General features: G+C 49.9%; 1 long non-coding RNA gene across 4 annotated transcripts in view; it reads left to right on the plus strand.

Moving 5' to 3' along the window:
• Nucleotides 1-5,000, plus strand: part of LOC126028090 (uncharacterized) — a 13,828-nt gene that overhangs the window by 6,049 nt on the left and 2,779 nt on the right. For 2 of the 4 annotated variants that reach the window (XR_007502382.1, XR_007502381.1), the window contains exon 1: nt 2,740-2,759. The exons of the other annotated variants lie outside the window; for them this stretch is intronic. This is a non-coding gene — a long non-coding RNA (uncharacterized LOC126028090). Of the gene's footprint in view, nt 1-2,739; nt 2,760-5,000 lie in introns of those variants that run through there. 4 annotated transcript variants of the gene reach the window in all.

The following is a 5,000-nucleotide window of genomic DNA, read 5'->3' on the forward strand; positions in this document are numbered from 1 at the left end:
TTAGGGTTAGGGTTAGGGTTGGGGTTAGGGTTAGGGTTAGGGTTAGGGTTAGGGTTAGGGTTAGGGTTAGGGTTAGGGTTAGGGTTAGGGTTAGGGTTAGGGTTAGGGTTTAGGGTTAGGGTTAGGGTTAGGGTTAGGGTTAGGGTTAGGGTTAGGGTTAGGGTTAGGGTTAGGGTTAGGGTTAGGGTTAGGGTTAGGGTTAGGGTTAGGGTTAGGGTTAGGGTTAGGGTTAGGGTTAGGGTTAGGGTTAGGGTTAGGGTTAGGGTTAGGGTTAGGGTTAGGGTTAGGGTTAGGGTTAGGGTTAGGGTTAGGGTTAGGGTTAGGGTTAGGGTTAGGGTTAGGGTTAGGGTTAGGGTTAGGGTTAGGGTTAGGGTTAGGGTTAGGGTTAGGGTTAGGGTTAGGGTTAGGGTTAGGGTTAGGGTTAGGGTTAGGGTTAGGGTTAGGGTTAGGGTTAGGGTTAGGGTTAGGGTTAGGGTTAGGGTTAGGGTTAGGGTTAGGGTTAGGGTTAGGGTTTAGGGTTAGGGTTAGGGTTAGGGTTAGGGTTAGGGTTAGGGTTAGGGTTAGGGTTAGGGTTAGGGTTAGGGTTAGGGTTAGGGTTAGGGTTAGGGTTAGGGTTAGGGTTAGGGTTAGGGTTAGGGTTAGGGTTAGGGTTAGGGTTAGGGTTAGGGTTAGGGTTAGGGTTAGGGTTAGGGTTAGGGTTAGGGTTAGGGTTAGGGTTAGGGTTAGGGTTAGGGTTAGGGTTAGGGTTAGGGTTAGGGTTAGGGTTAGGGTTAGGGTTAGGGTTAGGGTTAGGGTTAGGGTTAGGGTTAGGGTTAGGGTTAGGGTTAGGGTTAGGGTTAGGGTTAGGGTTAGGGTTAGGGTTAGGGTTAGGGTTAGGGTTAGGGTTAGGGTTAGGGTTAGGGTTAGGGTTAGGGTTAGGGTTAGGGTTAGGGTTAGGGTTAGGGTTAGGGTTAGGGTTAGGGTTAGGGTTAGGGTTAGGGTTAGGGTTAGGGTTAGGGTTAGGGTTAGGGTTAGGGTTAGGGTTAGGGTTAGGGTTAGGGTTAGGGTTAGGGTTAGGGTTAGGGTTAGGGTTAGGGTTAGGGTTAGGGTTAGGGTTAGGGTTAGGGTTAGGGTTAGGGTTAGGGTTAGGGTTAGGGTTAGGGTTAGGGTTAGGGTTAGGGTTAGGGTTAGGGTTAGGGTTAGGGTTAGGGTTAGGGTTAGGGTTAGGGTTAGGGTTAGGGTTAGGGTTAGGGTTAGGGTTAGGGTTAGGGTTAGGGTTAGGGTTAGGGTTAGGGTTAGGGTTAGGGTTAGGGTTAGGGTTAGGGTTAGGGTTAGGGTTAGGGTTAGGGTTAGGGTTAGGGTTAGGGTTAGGGTTAGGGTTAGGGTTAGGGTTAGGGTTAGGGTTAGGGTTAGGGTTAGGGTTAGGGTTAGGGTTAGGGTTAGGGTTAGGGTTAGGGTTTAGGGTTAGGGTTAGGGTTAGGGTTAGGGTTAGGGTTAGGGTTAGGGTTAGGGTTAGGGTTAGGGTTAGGGTTAGGGTTAGGGTTAGGGTTAGGGTTAGGGTTAGGGTTAGGGTTAGGGTTAGGGTTAGGGTTAGGGTTAGGGTTAGGGTTAGGGTTAGGGTTAGGGTTAGGGTTAGGGTTAGGGTTAGGGTTAGGGTTAGGGTTAGGGTTAGGGTTAGGGTTTAGGGTTAGGGTTAGGGTTAGGGTTAGGGTTAGGGTTAGGGTTAGGGTTAGGGTTAGGGTTAGGGTTAGGGTTAGGGTTAGGGTTAGGGTTAGGGTTAGGGTTAGGGTTAGGGTTAGGGTTAGGGTTAGGGTTAGGGTTAGGGTTAGGGTTAGGGTTAGGGTTAGGGTTAGGGTTAGGGTTAGGGTTAGGGTTAGGGTTAGGGTTAGGGTTAGGGTTAGGGTTAGGGTTAGGGTTAGGGTTAGGGTTAGGGTTAGGGTTAGGGTTAGGGTTAGGGTTAGGGTTAGGGTTAGGGTTAGGGTTAGGGTTAGGGTTAGGGTTAGGGTTAGGGTTAGGGTTAGGGTTAGGGTTAGGGTTAGGGTTAGGGTTAGGGTTAGGGTTAGGGTTAGGGTTAGGGTTAGGGTTAGGGTTAGGGTTAGGGTTAGGGTTAGGGTTAGGGTTAGGGTTAGGGTTAGGGTTAGGGTTAGGGTTAGGGTTAGGGTTAGGGTTAGGGTTAGGGTTAGGGTTAGGGTTAGGGTTAGGGTTAGGGTTAGGGTTAGGGTTAGGGTTAGGGTTAGGGTTAGGGTTAGGGTTAGGGTTAGGGTTAGGGTTAGGGTTAGGGTTAGGGTTAGGGTTAGGGTTAGGGTTAGGGTTAGGGTTAGGGTTAGGGTTAGGGTTAGGGTTAGGGTTAGGGTTAGGGTTAGGGTTAGGGTTAGGGTTAGGGTTAGGGTTAGGGTTAGGGTTAGGGTTAGGGTTAGGGTTAGGGTTAGGGTTAGGGTTAGGGTTAGGGTTAGGGTTAGGGTTAGGGTTAGGGTTAGGGTTAGGGTTAGGGTTAGGGTTAGGGTTAGGGTTAGGGTTAGGGTTAGGGTTAGGGTTAGGGTTAGGGTTAGGGTTAGGGTTAGGGTTAGGGTTAGGGTTAGGGTTAGGGTTAGGGTTAGGGTTAGGGTTAGGGTTAGGGTTAGGGTTAGGGTTAGGGTTTAGGGTTAGGGTTAGGGTTAGGGTTAGGGTTAGGGTTAGGGTTAGGGTTAGGGTTAGGGTTAGGGTTAGGGTTAGGGTTAGGGTTAGGGTTAGGGTTAGGGTTAGGGTTAGGGTTAGGGTTAGGGTTAGGGTTAGGGTTTAGGGTTTAGGGTTAGGGTTAGGGTTAGGGTTAGGGTTAGGGTTAGGGTTAGGGTTAGGGTTAGGGTTAGGGTTAGGGTTAGGGTTAGGGTTAGGGTTAGGGTTAGGGTTAGGGTTAGGGTTAGGGTTAGGGTTAGGGTTAGGGTTAGGGTTAGGGTTAGGGTTAGGGTTAGGGTTAGGGTTAGGGTTAGGGTTAGGGTTAGGGGTTAGGGTTAGGGTTAGGGTTAGGGTTAGGGTTAGGGTTAGGGTTAGGGTTAGGGTTAGGGTTAGGGTTAGGGTTAGGGTTAGGGTTAGGGTTTGGGTTAGGGTTAGGGTTAGGGTTAGGGTTAGGGTTAGGGTTAGGGTTAGGGTTAGGGTTAGGGTTAGGGTTAGGGTTAGGGTTAGGGTTAGGGTTAGGGTTAGGGTTAGGGTTAGGGTTAGGGTTAGGGTTAGGGTTAGGGTTAGGGTTAGGGTTAGGGTTAGGGTTAGGGTTAGGGTTAGGGTTAGGGTTAGGGTTAGGGTTAGGGTTAGGGTTAGGGTTAGGGTTAGGGTTAGGGTTAGGGTTAGGGTTAGGGTTAGGGTTAGGGTTAGGGTTAGGGTTAGGGTTAGGGTTAGGGTTAGGGTTAGGGTTAGGGTTAGGGTTAGGGTTAGGGTTAGGGTTAGGGTTAGGGTTAGGGTTAGGGTTAGGGTTAGGGTTAGGGTTAGGGTTAGGGTTAGGGTTAGGGTTAGGGTTAGGGTTAGGGTTAGGGTTAGGGTTAGGGTTAGGGTTAGGGTTAGGGTTAGGGTTAGGGTTAGGGTTAGGGTTTGGGTTAGGGTTAGGGTTAGGGTTAGGGTTAGGGTTAGGGTTAGGGTTAGGGTTAGGGTTAGGGTTAGGGTTAGGGTTAGGGTTAGGGTTAGGGTTAGGGTTAGGGTTAGGGTTAGGGTTAGGGTTAGGGTTAGGGTTAGGGTTAGGGTTAGGGTTAGGGTTTAGGGTTAGGGTTAGGGTTAGGGTTAGGGTTAGGGTTAGGGTTAGGGTTAGGGTTAGGGTTAGGGTTAGGGTTAGGGTTAGGGTTAGGGTTAGGGTTAGGGTTAGGGTTAGGGTTAGGGTTAGGGTTAGGGTTAGGGTTAGGGTTAGGGTTAGGGTTAGGGTTAGGGTTAGGGTTAGGGTTAGGGTTAGGGTTAGGGTTAGGGTTAGGGTTAGGGTTAGGGTTAGGGTTAGGGTTAGGGTTAGGGTTAGGGTTAGGGTTAGGGTTAGGGTTAGGGTTAGGGTTAGGGTTAGGGTTAGGGTTAGGGTTAGGGTTAGGGTTAGGGTTAGGGTTAGGGTTAGGGTTAGGGTTAGGGTTAGGGTTAGGGTTAGGGTTAGGGTTAGGGTTAGGGTTAGGGTTAGGGTTAGGGTTAGGGTTAGGGTTAGGGTTAGGGTTAGGGTTAGGGTTAGGGTTAGGGTTAGGGTTAGGGTTAGGGTTAGGGTTAGGGTTAGGGTTAGGGTTAGGGTTAGGGTTAGGGTTAGGGTTAGGGTTAGGGTTAGGGTTAGGGTTAGGGTTAGGGTTAGGGTTAGGGTTAGGGTTAGGGTTAGGGTTAGGGTTAGGGTTAGGGTTAGGGTTAGGGTTAGGGTTAGGGTTAGGGTTAGGGTTAGGGTTAGGGTTAGGGTTAGGGTTAGGGTTAGGGTTAGGGTTAGGGTTAGGGTTAGGGTTAGGGTTAGGGTTAGGGTTAGGGTTAGGGTTAGGGTTAGGGTTAGGGTTAGGGTTAGGGTTAGGGTTAGGGTTAGGGTTAGGGTTAGGGTTAGGGTTAGGGTTAGGGTTAGGGTTAGGGTTAGGGTTAGGGTTAGGGTTAGGGTTAGGGTTAGGGTTAGGGTTAGGGTTAGGGTTAGGGTTAGGGTTAGGGTTAGGGTTAGGGTTAGGGTTAGGGTTAGGGTTAGGGTTAGGGTTAGGGTTAGGGTTAGGGTTAGGGTTAGGGTTAGGGTTAGGGTTAGGGTTAGGGTTAGGGTTAGGGTTAGGGTTAGGGTTAGGGTTAGGGTTAGGGTTAGGGTTAGGGTTAGGGTTAGGGTTAGGGTTAGGGTTAGGGTTAGGGTTAGGGTTAGGGTTAGGGTTAGGGTTAGGGTTAGGGTTAGGGTTAGGGTTAGGGTTAGGGTTAGGGTTAGGGTTAGGGTTAGGGTTAGGGTTAGGGTTAGGGTTAGGGTTAGGGTTAGGGTTAGGGTTAGGGTTAGGGTTAGGGTTAGGGTTAGGGTTAGGGTTAGGGTTAGGGTTAGGGTTAGGGTTAGGGTTAGGGTTAGGGTTAGGGTTAGGGTTAGG

Source organism: Suncus etruscus, chromosome 14, assembly GCF_024139225.1.
Source record: "Suncus etruscus isolate mSunEtr1 chromosome 14, mSunEtr1.pri.cur, whole genome shotgun sequence".
Lineage (NCBI taxonomy): Eukaryota > Metazoa > Chordata > Mammalia > Eulipotyphla > Soricidae > Suncus > Suncus etruscus.